Source organism: Trachypithecus francoisi, unplaced genomic scaffold, assembly GCF_009764315.1.
Source record: "Trachypithecus francoisi isolate TF-2019V2 unplaced genomic scaffold, Tfra_2.0 Lachesis_group17, whole genome shotgun sequence".
Taxonomy (NCBI): domain Eukaryota; kingdom Metazoa; phylum Chordata; class Mammalia; order Primates; family Cercopithecidae; genus Trachypithecus; species Trachypithecus francoisi.
Window position 1 is genome coordinate 56084499 of NW_022681462.1, and position 21400 is coordinate 56105898.

Sequence of the window (21400 nt, forward strand, 5' to 3'; positions counted from 1 at the left end):
GAAAAATTTGCCAGGCGTGGTGGTATGTGCCTGTAGTCCCAGCTGCTCGGGTGGCTGAGTCAGGAGAATCGCTTTAACCCAGGAAGCAGAGGTTGCAGTGAGCTGAGATCACAGCAACATACTCCAGCCTAGGTGACAGAGTGAGACTGTCTCAAAACAATTTTTTTTTTAAAAGAGAAATTAGAAAACTCCGACAAATGATATTAAGTACTAAATAAGGAGATGGTCCATGTTTATGGTTTGTAAGATTCAATATTGTTAAGATGTTAGTTCTTATCCTGGTCTATAGATTCCAATGCAATCCAAATGAAAATCCCACTAAGTTTTTTTGTGATTAACAAACTTATTCTAGAGTTTATCTGAAGAGCTAAAACTACAAAATAGACAATACATATTGAAGTAGAAGTAAAAAGTTGGAGGATGACACTGTCTCTCTTCAAGATGTACTATAAAGCTGTAATAATTTTAATAGTGTGGCATTGGTGGAAGAATAGGCAAATAAATAAATGGAACAGAATAGAGACTCTACAAATAGATTCCCATAAATATAATCAAGAGAGCAAAGGCAATACAATCAAGCAAAAAAGTCTTTACAACAAATAGTATTGTAACAACTAGACATCCACATGAAAAAAAAAATGAATCTAGACATAAACCTTAAACACTTTTCAAAAATTAACTAAAGTGGATCATAGATATAAATGTAAAAGGCAAAACTATACAACTCTTAGAAGATAACACAGGATAAAACCTAGACAACCTTGAGTATGGTGATGACTTCTTAGATACAACAAAAAAGGCATGCTCCATGAAAGAAATAATTGATAAACTGGACTTTATTAAATTTTAAAACTTCTGTGTGAAAGAAATTGTAAACAGAATAAGATAAGCCATATATTGAGAGAAAAAAATAATTTCAAAAGACACACCTAATAAAGGACTATTACCCAAAATATACAAAGAACTCTGAAAACTCAACAATAAGAAAACAAACAATCTAATTAAAAAATGGACCAGTGATCTTAAGTGACACTTTACAAAACAACATATTTATCAGATGGAAAATACTCATATAAAAAGATGTTCCACATCATATGCCATCAGAGAAATTTGAAATAAAGTAACAGTGAGATAATGCTACACACCTATAAGAATGGCCAAAATCTGGAAGACTGAAGCACCAAATGCTGGGAAGCATGTGGAGCAACAGGAACTCTAATTCATTGCTAGTGGGAATTTTAAACCATATACTCACTTAGGAAGACAGTTTGACAGGACAGTTTCTTGACAAACTAAACATATTCGTACCATATGTTCCAGCAATTTCACTTTTTTGTATTAACCAAAAGAAGTTGACAACTTATGTTCATGCAAGAAGCTGAACACAGATGTTTTTAGCAGCTTTCTTCTTACTTGTCAAAATTTGGAAGCAAACAAATTGTCCTTCAGTAGGTAAATGGATAAATAAACTGTGATACACCAGGACAATAGAATATTACTCAGCACGATAAAGAAATGAACTATCAAATCAAGAAAAGTCATGGAGGAACCTTAGATACATATTACTAAGTGATATGAACCAACCAGAAATTGTCACATACTATATAATACCAACTATATGACATTTTGTAAAAGGCAAAACAATGGAGAAAGCAAAAAGTTTAGTGATTACCAGGGATTGGGGGAGTGATGAATAGGCAGAATACAGAGGATTATTATGGCAGAGAAAGCCCTCTGTATAATACTATAATGACTGACAGATGTCATTATATATTTGTCCAAACTCATAACATACAAAGGGCAGAGCTGCCCAAGACCATGGTAACCCACCTCTTGCATCAGTATGACCTGGATGTGCCACATGGAGTCAAAGGAGATAATTTTGGAGCTTTAAGATGTGACTGCAGCCCCTCTGGATTTCAGACTTTCTTGGGGCCTGTAGTTCCTTTGTTCTGGCCAATTTCTTCAACTTGGAATGGATGTATGTGTCTATTCCTACACCCTCATTGTATCTAGGAAGTAATTAACTTGCCTTGATTCTACAGGCTCATAGGCAGAAGGGACTTGCCTTGTGTTAGATGAGCCTTTGGAATGTGGACTTTTGAGTTAATGTTGAAATGAGTTAAAGTCTTTGTGGGACGGTTGGGAAGGCATGATTTGTTTTGAAATGTGAGGATATGAGATTTGGAAGGGGCCACTGAGGAATGATATGGTTTGGTTTTGTCCCCACCCAAATCTCATCTTGAATTGTAGCTCCCATAATTTCCATGTGTTTCAGGAGGGACCCAGTGGGAGATAATTGAATCATGGGGTCAGTTTCTCCTATACTGCTCTCATAGTAGTGAATAAACCTCACAAGATCTGATGGTTTCATACGGGAAACCCCTTTCTCTTGGTTCTCACTTCTCTCTTATCTGCCACCATGTAAGATGTGCCTTTCACCTTCTGCCATGATTGTGAGGCCATCCCAGCCACGTGGAACTGTGAGTCAATTAAACCTCTTTTTTCATTATACATTACCCAGTTTCAGTCATGTCTTTATCAGCAGTGCAAGAACAGACTAATACAGAGTTTTACCTTTTACTTTCATGACAATGAAGTTCATATATTTCTATGCTCACTGAGTGTGACAACATGAATTTATTTGTGCTCATTCTATGAGTTAGATCTTCTTCTTCAGTTCTGTCAGTCTACTCTTTTAGTACTTGGAAAACTGCACCCCTTCCTTCTGGCCTGCATGGCTTCACATAAGTAATGTCCATTTCTCTCTGGCTGTTTTCAAGATCTTTAAAACAATTTACTTTTCATACATTTATTAATCATGGGACTGGGTGAAGATTTCTTTAGGTTTATATGTTGTGGGGTTTACTCATATTCTGAATCTGTAAGTTTATTTCTTTATCAAATTTTCAAACTTTTAGCCACAATCTTTTTAATACATTTTCCTCTCTCTTTTGTCTTCTTCTGGAATTCTAACGGTGAATGATATGAATATTATATGTTTTGTTATTATTCCACCAGTGCATGAGACTTTTTTTCCAGTTTATTTTCTCTCTGTTCATACTGGGTAAATTCTATTGATCTGTCATCATGTTCAGTGACTCTACCCTTATAACTACTCTATAATAAGCCCATTCAGTAAATTGGGTTTTAAAAATTATTTTGGCTACTATATATATTTAAATTTATATAATTTCCGTTTTTCATATTTTATAGCATCCATTTCTTTGCTGAGATTTTCTAATTTTTATTTTATTATATTTTTTGAGATGGAGTCTTGCTGTGTTGCCAGGCTGGAATGCCGTGGCACTGTCTCGGCTCACTGCAACCTCCATCTCCTGGGTTCAAGTGATTCTCCTGCCTCAGCCTCCTGAGTAGCTGGAACTACAGGCATGTGCCACCATGCCCAGCTAATTTTTGTATTTTTAGTAGAGACAGCATTTCACCACATGGGCCAGGATGGTCTCGATCTCTTGACCTTGTGATCCGCCTGCCTCGACTCCCAAAGTGCTGGGAGTGAGCTACCATGCCTGGCCTGCAATTGCATTCTAAAGCATTTTTATGATGGCTGCTTTAAAATCCCTGTCGGAAAATTCCAACATCTGATTCACCTTGGTGTGGTCATTTCTTTATTAATTTTTTTCATTCATATTGTAACTTTCCTGTTCTTGATACAACAAATGATGTTTTTTTTTTTTATTTCAGAGACTTTTTATATCATATTGTGGGGCTATGGATCCTATTTAACCTATTTTTTAGTACAAAGTTTCACTGTTGAGCTTCAGCATGAGGGCTGGTGGTGTGTATATATGCCACCTCCTCTGGGCGCCATTGACAACACTCCAGTTGAAAGTGGGGCATTGATTCACACTGCCTCATTGCAGAGGAGTAGAATGTAAGTTTTGCTACACTCTTGGTCCTTCTAACATTTTCCCAGCAAAAACACGGAAGCAGCTTGTACAACTTTGCACCATCTGTTTGCTTTTGAGTGAAGGTGTGAGCTGGCTACCGGGCTTCACTATGAAAAGAAAGGGGTAAAAGTGGAGGCCTGATTTTTACTGCTTTGGTGTTGTAGCATGGAGTTGGAGGCTCAGCTTTCTGCTACAGCCATCTGACACCAACAGAGAGAAGAAATGTAGTGCCAACTAGTTCTGCTTTGCTGTATGCCATAGAGTAGAATGAATGTGAATGTGATAAAAAGACCCATGGATCATGAGGAAATTTCAAATTCTTAGAGACAAATGAGAGACAGAGACAGAGAACTGTAGAACGAGAATGAATAGGACTGAGTAAATATTTGTAAATGTGTTTTTAAATTCTTATTGCATATATTATGCTGCAGAATGTACTACATAAACAGTTTCAAAGTGCAAAATAAAAAGAAGTTTGAACCCACAATTTCATAGCCAGACAAACTAACATTCAGGTATGATAGCAAATTGTAGGTATTTCAAATACATAAGGATTTAGAGTATTTATCACCAAGCCTTTATTTTAAATAATTATGGAAATTTGTCCTATGAGGAAAAAATGAGGCATTCAAGAGAGAAAGAAGGCCAAGTATACTGGAAATTGTAATAAGAAAAAAAGTTTAAAGACTACATTTAAATCTAAAGAAAAATTGTTTAGCAATATTTTTTAAATAACTAAAAACTGAAAATATATAATAGATACATTATGATACAAGAGATATAACATAGAAAAGCATAAATATACTAGTTTGTTGTTCCTCATTTGCTTTTGTGGGAAGAATATGAATAATGTGTTTTTATAAATTTAAATTTGCAAAATATAAATTTTATTGTAAATACTAAATTTGAAGGAAGACATAAAATTGTCAAACATCTATAACAAAATATTGGATTAATAAAATTCAAAAAAGTAAAAGAAAAAATAAAATAATATTCAATAGAAAACTTAAAAATAAAATTTATTAGAATATTATTAATCATAATAAATATGAGTTACATAATTTCCCTCAAAAATTTTGCAAAATAAAAAAAATCTTGTTTTTTTTTCCTTAAAAAAAGAGAAAGAATAAACATGAGTGAAGTAAGCATTTATTCCAGGAAGATAAAGTGAAAACACATATGGTAAAAGATTGAGGTGACGAAATAATAAGCATAATAAATTGTTCACATAAAAGAAACATAAAAACCAATATAGTTGCTAAAATAAAATCAATATCAGTCACTTTATGTCAGTGAAAGAGATAAAACATTGATTAGTGATTTTTTAAAATTTGTATTTAAAAGTTATATTTAAAAGAACATTTAATAAAAGGAATGTAACTATAAAATGCAGATGTTTAAAGATATTAATATTAATGAATAAACCTTTATGCCAATAAAAGTTTATATGTTAAGAGAAATTGATTTTTTTCAAAAATAGTAATTTGCAAAATTAATGGAAATGGAAGTGTAACATCTGTAATCCAGTTGCCCTAGAAGAAAATATCAGGAATTAAGGACATATCTCTAAAACCATACTAATCCTAGGCATAACTCCAAGTGATCTTTTTCATTTTATCTTTAAAATTTTCTATTTTATAAAAACCCATTCAGAGAAATTAAAAATATATTATTTTCCAGGAATACGACAGTGGAAGAAAATCAAGATTTTATAAAACAATGAATAAGTTATAAATAAAATGTAGGCTAATTTAATATAACAGTGATTTAAATATATATTATAACCAAGTAGGATGTATTACAGAAATGCATGGGTTGCTTAAATGAGCAAATATATTAGTGAAATAATATTAACATAGTGATAAAATAAACTTTCAGATAACTATCTTACTAGATTCTCTGTAGTAGCTTCCATTAAATTTAACAGAGATCCCTGATTTTAAAGGAAAAGAGCTAAGAAATCATAAATTCTTAGCAAGCTTGGAACCAAAACTACTATCTTAATTTTATAAAAGGTATCCACCAGTAATATGCAACAAAAAGAAAATGTAAGAGTAAAACATTCAAAACAACCGCATTAATGTCTGAAACTGAACAAAGTGACTATTAGCACTAATAATATTTAGCCATGCTTGATGCAATAACTTAAAAAATAAGATTTATTAATATTTTAAAGAAAGAGAATAAGCACACAGTATTTCAAGTATTTTTCTTTCGTTGCCCAGAAAAGCCAAGAGATTAAAAATTAGAAAAAATGTTTTGTGGCCAGAAATTTACAAAATACATAAATCAACAGGTTTCCTGTAAATTATCAATGAAGAACAAGAAAATACAATGATGACTACCAAAATGTTGAAAAAGGGAAGCAAAAGATAAAGTGAGGTGGGATGAAAGAAGGAACAGAGAAAGGAAAGGATGAAGGAAGGAAGAAAAGAAGGAAGGAATGAGATTCAGTTCACCATAGCAAAAGTACCTATTAAATGTTTCACAATAAACCCACTGACAGGATTGAGCAAGATGGCACAATAGAAGCCTGAAGGAACACCAACTATCTGCACACAGAAAATAACTGTCACAAGAACAAAAAATCAGGTGATGAATGACAGTACTTGTTTTTTTCTTTTTTTAAAAATTTTATTTTTCCATAAGTTATTGGGGTACAGGTGGTATTTGGTTACATGAGTATGTTCTTTAGTGGAGATTTATGAGAACTTTGTGCACCCATCACCCACACTGTATACACTGCCCCATATTTATTGTCTTTTCTCCTTCACTCCCCTCCCAATATTTTCCCCAAGTCCCCAAAGTTCATGGTATCACTCTTACGCCTTTGTGTCCTCATAGCTTAGCTCCCACATATCACTGAGAACATACGATGTTTGGTTTTCCATTCCTGAGTTACTTCACTTAGAATAATAGTCTCTAAACTCATCCAGGTCATTGCAAATGCTGTTAATTCAACCCTTTTTTTCAGGGATGAGTAGTATTCCATCATTTATCTATCTACCTATCTATCTATCATCTATCATCTATCTACCAGAGTTTCTTTACTCGTTGATTAATGGGTATTTGGGTTGGTTCCACCACTTTGCTATTGTGAATTGTGCTGCTATAAACATGCATGTGCAAGTATCAAGTATCCTTTTTTGAATAATGACTTCTTTTTTTCTGGATGGACAACAAGTAGTGGATTGCTGGATCAAATGGTGGTTCTACTTTTACTTATTTAAGGAATCTCCACGCTGTTTTCCATAGTGGCTGTACTAGTTTACATTCCCATCAGCAGTGTAGAGATGTTCCCTGATCGCCACACCCAGGCCAACATCTACTTTTTTTTGATTCCTTGGCTATGGCCATTCTTACAGTAGTAAGGTGGTACACATTGTGGTTTTAATTTGCATTTCCCTGATAATTAGTAATGTTGAACATTTTTTCATATGCTTGTTGGGCATTTGTAAATATTCTTTAGAGAACTGTCTATTCATGTCCTTAGCCCACTTTTTGATGGTATTGATTTTTTTTTTCTTACTGATTTGTTTGAGTTCATCATAGGTTCTGGATATTAGTCCTTTGTCAGGCGTATAGATTGTGAAGATTTTCTCTCACTCTGTGGGTTGTCTGTTTACTCTGCTGACTGTTCCTTTTGCCATGCAAAAGCTCTTGAGTTTAATTAGGTCTCAGCTATTTATCTGTGTTTTTATTGCAGTTGCTCTTGGGTTTTTCGTCATGAAATCCTTGCCAAAGCTGATATCTGTAAGTGTTTCTCTAGTGTTATCTTCTAGAATTTTTATGGCTTCAGGTCGTAGGTTTGAGTCCTTAATCCATCTTGAGTTAAGTCCTTAATCCATCTTGAATTGATTTTTGTATAAGACGACAGATGAGGAGAATCCAGTTTCATTCTCCTTCATGCATCGTTCACTCTTTTTAAAACAAATATTATTTATTTTTTATTACACTTTAACCTCTGGGATACACACATGGGCAGAATGTGTAGGTCTGTTACATAGGTATACATGTGCCATGGTGGTTTGCTGCAACCACCAATGCACCATATATATTAGGTATTTCTCCTAATGCTATCCCTACCTTGGCCCCCACCAACCAACAGGCCCTGATGTGTGATGTTCCCCTGCCTGTGTCCATATGTTCTCATTGTTCAACTCCCACTTATGAGTGAGAATATGTGGTGTTTGTTCCTGTGTTAATTTGCTGAATATGATGGTTTCCAGCTTCATCCATGTCCCTGCAAAGGACATGAACTCATCCTTTTTTATGACTACATAGTATTCCATGGTGTATATGTGCCACATTTTCTTTATCCAGTCTATCATTAATGGGCATTTGGGTTGATTCCAAGTATTTGCTATTGTGAATACTGCCACAATAAACATACATGCATGCATGTGTCTTTATAGTAGAATGATTTATAATCCTTTGGGTATATACCCAGTAATGGGATTGCTGGGTTAAATGGTATTTCTGGTTCTAGACCCTTGAGAATCACCACACTGTCTTCCACAATAGTTGAACTTTACATTCCCACCAACGGTGTAAAAGCATTCCTATTTCTCCACATCCTCTCCAGCATCTGTTGTTTCCTGACTTTTTAATGATCACCATTCTAACTGGTGAGATAGTATCTCATTGTGTTTTGATTTGCATTTCTCTAATGACCGGTGATGATAACCTTTTTTTTCATATGTTTTAGCCACATAAATGTCTTCTTTTGAGAAGTGTCTGTTCATATCCTTTGCCCACTTTTTGTTGGGGTTGTTAGTATTTTGCTTGTAAATTTGTTTAAGTTTCTTGTAGATTCTGGATATGAGCCCTTTGTCAGATGGATAGGTTGCAAAAATTTTCTCCCATTCTGTAGGTTGCCTTTTCACTCTGATGATAGTTTCTCTTGCTGTGCAGAAGCTCTTTAGTTTAATTAGATCCCACTTGTCAATTTTGGCTTTTGTTGCCATTGCTTTTGCTGTTTTAGTCATGAAGTGTATTCCCATGCCTATGTTCTGAATGGTATTGCCTACGTTTTCTTCTAGGATTTTTATGGGTTTAGGTCTTAAATTTAAGTCTTTAATCCATCGTGAGTTAATTTTTGTATAACGTGTAAGGAGGGATCTAGTTTAAGTCTTATGCATATGGCTAGCCAGTTTTCCCAACACCATTTATTAAAAAGGGAATTCTTTTACCATTGCTTGTTTTTTGTCAGATTTGTCAAAGATCAGATGGTTGTAGATGTGTGGTGTTAATTCTGAGGCCTCTGTTCTGTTCCATTGGTCTATATATCCGTTTTAGTACCAGCACCATGCTGTTTTGGTTACTGCGGGCTTGTAGTAGAGTTTGAATTCAGGTAGTGTGATGCCTCCAGCTTTGTTCTTTTTGCTTAGGATTGTCTTGGCTATACAGGCTCTTTTTTGGTTCCATATAAAACTTAAAATAGTTTTTTTTTTTTTTTTTTTTTTTCTAATTCTGTGAAGAAACTCAACAATAGCTTGATGGGAATAGCACTGAATCTATAAATTACTTTGGGCAGTATGGCCATTTTCACAATATTGATTCTTCCTATCCATGAGCATGGAATGATTTTCTATTTGTTTGTGTCCTTTCTTCTTCTTCTTCTTTTTTTTTTTTTTTTTTTTGAGGCGGAGTCTCGCTCTGTCGCCCGGACTGGAGTGCAGTGGCCGGATCTCTCAGCTCACTGCAAGCTCCGCCTCCCGGGTTTACGCCATTCTCCTGCCTCAGCCTCCCGAGTAGCTGGGACTACAGGCGCCCGCCACCTCGCCCAGCTAGTTTTTGTATTTTTAGTAGAGACGGGGTTTCACCGTGTTAGCCAGGATGGTCTCGATCTCCTGACCTCGTGATCCGCCCGTCTCGGCCTCCCAAAGTGCTGGGATTACAGGCTTGAGCCACCACGCCCGGCTGTTTGTGTCCTTTCTTATTTCTTTGAGCAGTGATTTGTAGTTCTCCTTGAAGAGGTCCTTCACATCCTTTGCAAGCTGTATTCCTAGGTATAGTATTCTCTTGGTAGCAGTTGTGAACGGGAGTTCATTCATGATTTGGCTCTCTGTTTGTCTATTATTGGTATATAAAAATGCCTGTAATTTATCCTGAGGCTTTGCTGAATTTGCTTATTAGCTTAAGGAGTTTTTGGGAGAGACGATGGGGTTTTCTAAATATACAACCATATCATCTGCTAACAGAGACAATTTGACTTTCTCTTTTCCTATTTGAATACTTTTATTTCTTTCTCTTGCCTGATTGCCCTGATCAAAACCTCCAATGCTATGTTGAATAGGAGTGGTGAGAGAGGGCATCCTTGTCTTGTGCCGGTTTTCAAAGGGAAAGCTTCCAGCTTTTGCCCATTCAGTATGACATTAGCTGTGGGTTTGTCATAAATAGCTCTTACTATTTTGAGATACGTTCCATCAGTACCTAGTTTATTGAGTGTTTTTAGCATGAAGGGGTGTTGAATTTTATCAAAGGCCTTTTTTGCATGTATTGAGATAATCATGTGGCTATTGTCATTGGTTTCATTTATGTAATGAATTATGTTTTTTGATTTGCATATGTTGAACCAGCCTTGCATCCCAGAATGAAGCCAACTTGATCGTGGTGAATAAACTTTTTGATGTGCTGCTGGATTTGGTTTGCAAGTATTTTATTGAGGATTTTCACATCGATGCTCATCAGGGTTATCGGCCTGAAATTTTCTTTTTTTTGTGTGTGTGTGTCTCTGCCAGGTTTTGGTATCAGTATGATGCTGGCCACATAAAATGAGTTAGAGAGGAGTCCCTCTTTTTCTATTGTTTGGAATAGTTTTGGAAGGAATTGTACTAGCTCCTCTTTGTACCTCTGGTAGAATTCAGCTGCAAATCCATCTGGTAATGGACTTTTTTTGGTTGGTAGGCTATTAATTACTGCCTCAATTTCAGAACTTGCTATTGGTCTATTCAGGGATTAGACTTCTTCCTGGTTTAGTCTTGGGAGGGTGTATGTGTTCAGGAATTCATCCATTTCTTCTAGATTTTCTATTTCATTAGTATAGAGGTATTTATAGTATTCTCTGACGGCAGTTTGTATTTCTTTGGGTTCTGTGGTGATAGCCCCTTTATCATTTTTTATTGTGTCCATTTGATTCTTCTCTCTTTTCTTCTTTATTAGTCTGGCTAGTGGTATATCTATTTCGTTAATCTTTTCAAAACACCAGCTCCTGGATTCACTGGGTTTTTTTGAATAGTTTTTCATGTCTCTATCTCCTTCAGTTCTGCTCTAATCTTAGTTATTTCTTGTCTTCTGCTAGCTTTTGAATTTGTTTGCTTTTTCTTCTCTGGTTCTTTCAATTATGATTTTAGGGTGTTGATTTTAGATCTTTCTAGCTTTCTGATGTGGGCTATACATTCCCTGTAAACACTGCTTTAGCTGTGTTCCAGAGATTCTGGTATGTTGTGTCTTTATTCTCATTGGTTTCAAAGAACTTATTTATTTTGCCTTCATTTCATCATAAACTCAGTAGTCTTTCAGGAGCAGGTTGTTCAGTTTCCATGTAGTTGTGCAATGTTGAGTGAATTTCTTAATCCTGAGTTCTAATTTGATTCCACTGTGGTCTAAGATACTGTTTGTTATGACTTCCATTCTTTTGAATTTGCTGAGGAGTGTTTTACTTCAAATTATGTGATAAATTTTAGAATAAGTGCAATGTGGTGCTAAGAAGATGTATATTCTGTTCATTTGGGGTAGAGAGTTCTGTAGTTGTCTATTAGGTCTGCTTGGTCCAGAGCTGAGTTCAAGTTCTGAATATCCTTGTTAATTTTCTATCTTGTTGATCTGTCTAATATTGACAGTGGGGTGTTTAAGTCTCCCACTATTATTGTGTGAGAGTCTAAGTCCCTTTGTCAGTCTCTAAGAACTTGCTTTATGAATCTTGATGCTCCTGTATTGGGTCCATATATATATTTAGGATTGTTAGCTCTTCTTGTTGCACTGATCCCTTTACCATTACATAATGCCCTTCTTTGTCTTTGTTTGATCTTTGTTGGTTTAAAGTCTGTTTTATCAGAGACTAGGATTGCAACCCCTGCTCTTTTTTTTCTTTCCATTTGCTTGGTAAATATTCCTTCATCCCTTTATTTTGAGCCTATGTGTGTCTCTGCACATGAGATGAGTCTCCTGACTACAGCACACTGATGTGTCTTGACTCTTTATCCAATTTGCCAGTCTGTGTCTTTAAATTGAGGCATTTAGCCCATTTACATTTAAAGTTAATATTGTTATGTTTGAATTCAAATCCTGTCATTATGATGCTAGCTGGTTATTTTGCACATTAGTTGATGCAGTTTCTTCATAGCATTGATGGTCTTTACAATTTGATATGTTTTTGCATGCCTATATCAAAATATCTCATGAAATTCATGAATATATATACCTACTGTGTACTCAAAAAATTTTTAAATTTGAATTTTAAAAAAGAATAAACCCATCTTTAAAAAGGAAATGTCTGCTTGAAGAAAATTACAAAATATTAATGGTGATTGTAAACAATCTTAGTTGTCATTTTTCATCTGTTCTAAAATTCTTATTTCCACATTTTAATAATTCTTATTAAAATCTGATATATTTTACAATCGGTGGTGACTGATGGTTTAGATTCAGTGAAGTACCGTAAATGAAATTGTACAACATAATTTTTTCTGAGAATACTGGGTAAATGTCAATTCTTCTAAAATAATGTATAAGCTCATTGTCAACTATTAAGCTCTCAATAACGTGTTTTTATTCCCCTCAAGTAAAACTTGAAAAGATTATTCTATATTTTATTGAGCAGAATATATTAAATAATAAAAGCAAAAGATTTTCAGAATAAAATAATTGTGTGATTGTATCTCTACTCAATATAAATAAATACTATAAAACGATTAAGTATTAAATGTTTGTGGTTTTAGATCACAATTTAACATCTAACTCATTTCCATTTTTCCCTACCTCAGTAAGTAGTATTCCACCCACTCTGTTTCTCAGGCCAGAATTCTTGTGGTTATTCTAAACCACTCTCATTCTTTCATATACTGCATCAAATCCAGCAGCAAATCTTATTGTCTGTGCTTCTAAGATATATTTTGAGCCTGACAGCCACTCATCTAATGCTAACACCTTATATCCAGACCACTAACATATCTTGCCTGGATGACTTCAGTAGCCTAATAACTGTTTTTCTATCTGTATGGAACCCTTCTGCTAAACTACCATCAGTAGACTTATGGAATGCCTTACGCCACACAACACTGCTTTTGATCAAGGAATTCACTTCACAGAAAAGAGAGTGTGGCATGCTCATGAAATTCACCGGTTGTACCATGTTCCTGACCATGCTAAAGCAGCTGGCTTCACTGAATAGGGGAATGGCCATTTGAAGACTCAGTTACATAGCCAGCTAGGTGGCAATACGTTGCAGGTCTGAGGCAAGGTTCTCCAGAAGGCTGTATATATATGCTCCAATTCAGCATCCAATATATGATGTTATTTCTCTAATAGCCAGGAATCACCGATCAAAGGATCAAGGGATGGAAATGGGAGTGGCACCACTCATTATTACCTCTATTGACACGCTAGCAAAAATTTTGTTTCCTTTACCCATAATGTTGCTGGCCTGGATGGCTTAGTTCTAAAAGGAGTACATTTCCACCAGCAGACACAATAATGATTCTCTTGAACTAGAAGTTAAGACTGCCACCTGACTATTGTGTCACCCTTTCTCACCATTCCCCTAAATCAACAGCCAAAGAAGGGAGTTGTGGTGTTGACTATGGTGACTGATTCTAATAAAAGTAAACTGGACCATTACTCCAACAAGGAAGGTAAGAGAAAGTATGTCTGAAATCCAAGAGATACCTTAGGGTATCTCTTAGTATTACTATTCCCTGTGATTGAGGTCAATGGAACATTTCAACAGCCCAATCCAGGCATGACTATTAATGGTTCAGACCTTTCATGTATGAAAGTCTGGGTCATCTTACCAGGTACAGAACCATGATCTGCTGAGCTCCTTGCTGAAGAAGGGAATAGAGAATAGGTAGAAAGAGAAGGTCATTATAAATATCAGCTATGACCATGTGAGCAGTTATAGAAATGTGGACTATAATCATCATGAGTGTTTCCTCCTTATTTTATTGTGAATACATTGTGTCTATATGTCTATATGCATATATTAAGCGAGTATCTTTGTTTTCTTTCTCCCTTATTCCCTTATCATGTAACCTAAGATATACTGACTTTGTATCATAGTGTTTATGTGTTATTAATTTAACATTATGGTATTTAAGTTGTGGAATATCAAGAGAAAAGTAAACATCATTTAAGGACTTAATCTTAAGTCCTTCACCTCTTGTGGTGAAGGAATCAGTGCATTTTCAGTTGTATACAAAATAGTTGTATTATGTTAGGCAAAATTATGGCCTTGTTATTGTCTTTATTTGGAGATTAAGTATGGTATAAATACGGGTGGCAAGTTGACAAGGGACAAGTTTATGATGATTAATTTTATGTCAACTTGACTGGGTGAAAGGAAGCCAGACAGCTAGTAAAACATTATTTCTGGAGCTTTCTGTGAGAGTATTTTCAGGAAAAAAAAAAAAGGAGCATTTGGATTTGTAGACTGAGTAAAAAAGATCACCCTTACCAATGTGAGTGGGCCTAATCCAATTCTTTGAGGGCTCAAATAGAATAGAAAGGTGGAGGAAGGTCAAATTTGTTCTCTCCGCTTAAGCTTGGACATTCATTTTCTCTTGCCCTAGGACTTTAGCGCTTCTTGTTCTAAGGCTTTCAGGTTTGGACTGGGGCTACACCACCAACTTCTCTGGTTCTTCCACTTGCAGATGGAAGATCCTTAGGCTTCTCAGTCTTCATAGTCACATAAGCCAATCTCTCAGAACAAATTTAGTTCTACATAACTGTGTCTATCTCATTGGCTCTGTTTCTCCAGAAAACCCTAATACATTATTCCTTTCTTGCTCCCCTATCTTCAGCCACCTTCTGCAAAATCTGTTTGCCACACAACAACCAGAAATATTATTTTAAAATGCAAGTCTGAGCATTTCATTCTTTTCTCAAATTTTGCAGTGGCTTCCCGTCACTCTTAAGTCCCCAATGTGCCCATGATGCCCTACTGTATCAGGTGCCTGAATAACCAAATCCAGATACTGCTCACTCTCTCATTCGCTGCAACCATTCTGTCCTCCTTGTTATGTGCATATACAAATACAAAGGACTCTAGGCCTTTGCATTTGTTATTTTCTCTCTCTGAAATGCCATTACCAAAACATGTATAGCTCCTTTCTTCTTTTATTTATGTTTCAGCTCAAATGTCTTTTATGCATATAGGGTTTTGTAACCAACTAATAGAAAATGACGATTTTCTCTACTCATCCTTGCCGCTTATCTGGCTCAAACTCTTTCCTCACAGTTTATATCATGGTGACAATGCATCTATACATATATTATCAGTTATAACATAAATTATTTATTTCTTATTTACTAGAGATAAAGGAATTCCAGAAGAGGAGGAAATAGTAGTGTATTTTTAAGAATTTATTTTGGCAAAGATTAATTTTGAGGAAAATCCAAACCCCAAAGCTATAAATAAAGGAAAGACAGGTCTGGCTGTACAAACTTCAAATTAAGTCTTAAAACCAGGTGTGGTGGGTCATGCCTGTAATCCCAGTACCTTGGGAAGTTGAAGTGGGAGGATCGCTTGAGCCCAGGAGTTTAAGACCAGCCTGGACAACATAGGGAGACCCTGTCACTACAAAAAAGTTGTTTTTAAAAACTAGCTGGGCACAGTGGTGCACATGTATAGCCCCAACTACTCAGGAGGCTAAGGTGTGAGGATTGCTTGAGCCCAGGAGGTTGAGCTACAGTGATTGTTGTGAATGCACCACTACACTCCAACCAGGGCAACAGAGCAAGATTCTGTCTCAAAGAAAAAAACTAAAAAATGAAATTATTTTAAAAACAAACACCATATACCAAGTTAAGTGATAAACTGGAAAAAATATTTGTGCACTATATAATATGAAAGGTTACAGTTTTGAGTATATTTAAGTTTCTAAAAAGAATATAAAAATAGCGGCCGGGCGCGGTGGCTCAAGCCTGTAATCCCAGCACTTTGGGAGGCCGAGACGGGCGGATCACGAGGTCAGGAGATCGAGACCATCCTGGCTAACACGGTGAAACCCCGTCTCTACTAAAAAGTACAAAAAACTAGCCGGGCGAGGTGACGGCGCCTGTAGTCCCAGCTACTTGGGAGGCTGAGGCAGGAGAATGGGGTGAACCCGGGAGGCGGAGCTTGCAGTGAGCTGAGATCCGGCCACAGCACTCCAGCCCGGGTGACAGAGCAAGACTCCGTCTCAAAAAAAAAAAAAAAAAAAAATATATATATATATATATATATATATATATGTATATATAAAAATAGCAAAAGAACCCATCAGAAAATGTCTATACATTTCAGGAAAATGCAGCTGAGATATAGTTGTCAAGCCTTCTAATAATCCAGAACATACAAATTACAATGAGATACAATATGCATTCAAACAGATTGATCAAAATTAGATTATTAATATCCAGTGTTGAGGAGATTTTGACAAAATAGATAGTCACATTCTATTGAGGAAGCTGTAAAAGTCCAGCTGCTTTTGAGATTAAATTCTTCAAATTAAAAAATGATACACTTACTTAGAAACTCTTGTTTCTATATACCTATCTGAGAAAAATACTGTTACATCTGAAGAACAAATACACAAATATTTATCGTAACATTTTGTAAGACATAAAACTTAAAAGCATTTAAATGCTATGCTATGTTTATTCTATGAAATACACTGCCATTAATAAGGTAGATCTAAGATAATAATATGAATAGACCTCCTTATTTCATGTAGTTAATTGAAAAAAGTTGCAAAGTATATGTACAGTATAATTCCACTAATCTCAAAATATTTATAAGTGTGTGCGTGTATACACACTCACATGCATAGACAGAGGGAAGATAGATATGGATAAACCTACGATTGTGTAAGGAAATAAATATACATTTATTGGAGAGCGGTTATATCTGGGAGGTTAATGGAATTAATCAAAATTGGCTGAGGAACTTTCATTTTTTACTGTTGGAATTTGTTTTCAAATATTCCTTAAGTACTCACCTATTTTCATGAGAAAAATAAATAAAATAAGTGACTGACAAAATGTCTGCTATTGGCTTCATACAAAGACCTGCTCAGTCATCATAATATACCTAACTATAATTTAAGATTACTTACATGTCTTTGAGGAGTTATTTTTTTCAAAATCTATATTAACTACTATGGAATCTTGCCAATTTGTAATTTATAACACAAAAAATTTTCATTAATTTTTCTATTTTTTCTCATTTAAATATAATTTTCTTTATTTCTTAATTCAGTGTTTTATCTAAAGTTGAAAATGCACATTAAATATGTTAGCATAAGATTATGAGTAATTTTCTTCTGCAAATGAGAATCATATTTAAACTATACATTAAGCTCCCACATATTACAAATCCATGATGAGAGGATGAACTAAGGTGATTCAAGAAATATTCAACCCACTTTAATATTAGCAAAGCTTTAATGATACTATTACCTTATCCATTCATATCCTAACACTCTAATGTGTCATAATGCTTTGACAGGTCTCATCTTTGAATGCAAAAATGACTTCAGAGTCCCTTGACATTTTTACATCTAAATTTATATAAACAGTCAGTTTTTACAAAAGGAGTAGAAAAGAGACCCAGAGTTTAATCTAAGTGTTCTTTCAAATTTTGCTTGATTTGGTGTGTGAGCTATGAGTCAACTGTCTGATTTTAGAATACCTGGGAAAACTAGATGAAGGCTGACGAACAGTAAAAAGATCTGTATTCACAGCTCCATTTTAAAATAGAAATATAGAAAAACACTTTGAAACAGTACTTCTGATTTATAACTTAAAGGTCAATAAAATAAAATCTGCTTTCAATTATAGTTTTCTTCAAGTATCTCAGAATGGATCAATATCATGTTCAAACAATACAATTCTACCCTTCCAAACTTGTCATTTCATTTCTTCATGTAAATACTATTTGCTCAAATCTGTTATGCTAACTTCAAAGAAATACTTTGCAAAGTTTTCTCCACCTTTAAGAAAATAAATATATCAATAACAAAAATACTAAGTGACTATTTAGTGTATATGTTGGAAGCTTGCTGGGCGTTCTATTACTGTCTCATAAATTATCTACTAAAGCATGGTGGGACTAATTGGAACTATTACATTAATCCCCAGAATAACTTTTTCTATTGGTATTGGATGAATGTAACTACATTAGACACACAGATCATCATGCCCTATGAGTTAATCCGTTCTTCTAAGGCAGTACAATAAAACCCAACTGAGGCCATACATGCACCCTAAGGATTTACAATCTCATCCTGATTTTAGAAACATAAAGACCATTAGGAGATTGTTTATATCTGTCCTAAATCTCAATAATATGATAAACCCAAGAGATCAAGACATCAAAGTGAAATGAAATGCCACATCTCTAATTTTGATAAATGTGTATTTTGGTTCATTATGATTGATTGGTTTCATATTTCTTCTAAGAGTCACTAAAAGGCTATCATGATTGCTTGCTTGCTTACTTACTTTTTATATCTCTCTTTGTACTTTTGCATAGTTTTGTGTGTAGAACACATTTCACAGAGTTTGAAGTTCAAGTTAGCATGGCATTTATAGAAGCCTTTTTTCATTATTAATTAAATAACAATGTGCATTACACATATCATTTGTGAAAAAGTGAAGGTACAGAACAGCTCTTTTGTTAACCCTTTCAGAAAAAAGATACCTCATCATTGATATGAAATCTGTTTCCACGGCTTCTTATAGGACAGATTGACATTTAGCCTTAGCACAACCCTCTCCCACAGAATCCTGACCTTTTGTCCAGCTCAGATCTGCTGCCTCAAAGAGTTGCAGTGAAGGCACACATATAACCTTAAGAAAAAATCACTATATTTTCAAAGACTGTGTAGCTGCCATATTTGATACCATTCAAAACCCTCCACAATCTGGCCCAAGCTCATTTTATTAAAAATCTATATTCCCTCTCTAAATCCTTAACCGTAGACATTGAAACACAGTGATGGAGCCTATACCTCAACATCAATCTTTTCTTGAGTTCCCCCTACCAACTGAAATGCCCTGCATTATTTCTCTCTCTCTCTCTCTCTCTCTCTCTCTCTCTCTCCCTCCCTCTCTCTCTCTCTCATATCTCTCCTTCCCTCTCGATAAGATCTAAATCAAGTTGCAAGGTTTTTTGTTGTTGTTTCTCTTACGACTTCCAATCATTTCAGCTTTTTTCTCTGTGGTTAAAAAGCACAAGTTTAGCATGACTTAAACTCCTTTTGCAAGCAAAAAATAAAAAATAAAAAGAGAGAAGCTAGAATACTCAAACAAAAAGATACAACTTGAATAAGCAAACGTATGGACGTAGAAAGGGAAAACCCTGAGACCTTTGGCACTGGAGAACAATTCTGTTCAGTGGTCTTTACGTGAAGTGAACTTTCAGTAACTCGTTCTTAGCCTTCCTTCATTCAGCATCAGAAAAGACAGAAAAGAAATGAACAAACAAAGCACCACCAAGTTTCCAACTTCATAATCACTTATATACACAATGTAAGAAAAATGCTGCAATAATCACAAAAATTGGAGGCAAGGAGAAGACACAGGACAGTTGTATTTAAAATGAAATATCTCACATTTTAAAGCTGCCTTTAAAATGAAAATATCAGAAACATTTTCTGAAAGATTTTAATATGTGAGAGCACCTCTTTGTGACATTACTAAAAGCAAAATCGTTTAGTACTTTGGAAGTGTTAATAAATTAGACTGTGAAGTAACAGAATGCAGGAGCAAATCCCTACTATCTAATTCACTTTCCACCACAAAGTAGATGCTTTAAAAAGCTTACGGATGCCAGTTGTGGTGGCTCATGCCTGTAATCCCAGCACTTTGGGAGGCTGAGGCAGAAGGATCACAAGGTCAGGAGACGCAGACCATGGTGAAACCTGTCTCTACTCAAAATAAAAAAAATTAGCCAGGCACGGTGGCGGGCACCTGTAGTCCCAGCTATTCGGGAGGCTGAGGCAGGAGAATGGCATGAACCCGGGAGGTGGAGCTTGCAGTGAGCTGAGATCATGTCACTCCACTCCAGGCTGGGTGACAGAGTGAGACTCCGTCTCAAAAAAAAAAAAAAAAAAAAAAAAAAAAAAAGCTTACGGAGAGGAAGAGTCAACATGGTGAAAATGGCAATAGTGCCCAAAGTAATTTATAGTTTTAATGCTATATAGCCAACACAATCCTAAGCAAAAAGAACAAAACTGGAGGCATCATGCTACCTGACTTCAAACTACAGTACAAGGCTACAGTAACGAAAACAGCATGGTGCTGGTACCAAAACTGATATATAGATCACTGGAACACAATGGAGGCCTCAGAAATAACACCACACATCTACAACCATCTGATCTTTGACAAACCTGACAAAAACAAGCAATGGGGAAAGGATTCATTATTTAATGCATGGTATTGGGAAAACTGGCTAGCCATATGAAACACACTGAAACTAGACACCTTCCTTACACCTCATACAAAAATTAACTCAAGATGGATTGAAGACTTAAACTAAGACACAAAACCATTAAAATCCTAGAAGAAAACCTAGGCAATATGATTCAGGACATAGGCACGGGCAAAGACTTCATGACTAAAACACCAAAAGCAATTGCAACAAAAGCCAAAATTGACAAATGGGGCCTAATTAAACTAAAGAGCTTCTGCACAGCAAGAGAAACTATCATCAGAGTGACAAGGCAACCTACAGAATGGGAGAAATTTTTGTAATCTATCCATCTGACAAAGGGCTCATATCCAGAATTTACAAGGAACTTAAACAAATTTACAAGAAAAATACAAACAACCCCAATAAAAAGTGGGCAAAGGATATGAACAAACACTTCTCAAAAGAAGACATTTATGCTGCTGATAAACAAAAAAAGCTCATCATTACTGGCTGTTAGAGAAATGCAAATCAAAGCCACAATGAGATACCATCTCATGCCAGTTAGAATGGTGATCATTAAAAAGTCAGGAAACAACAGATGCTGGAGAGGATGTGGAGAAATAGGAACACTTTTACACTGTTGGTAGGAGTGTAAATTAGTTCAACCATTGTGGAAGACAGTGTGGTGGTTCCTCAAGGATCTAGAACCAGAAGTACCATTTGACCCAGCAATCCCATTTCTAGGTATATACCCAAAGGATTATAAATTATTCTACTATAAAGACACATGCACATGCATGTTTATTGTGACACTATTCCCAATAGCAAAGACTTGGAACCAATCCAAATGCGATCAATGGTAGACTGGATA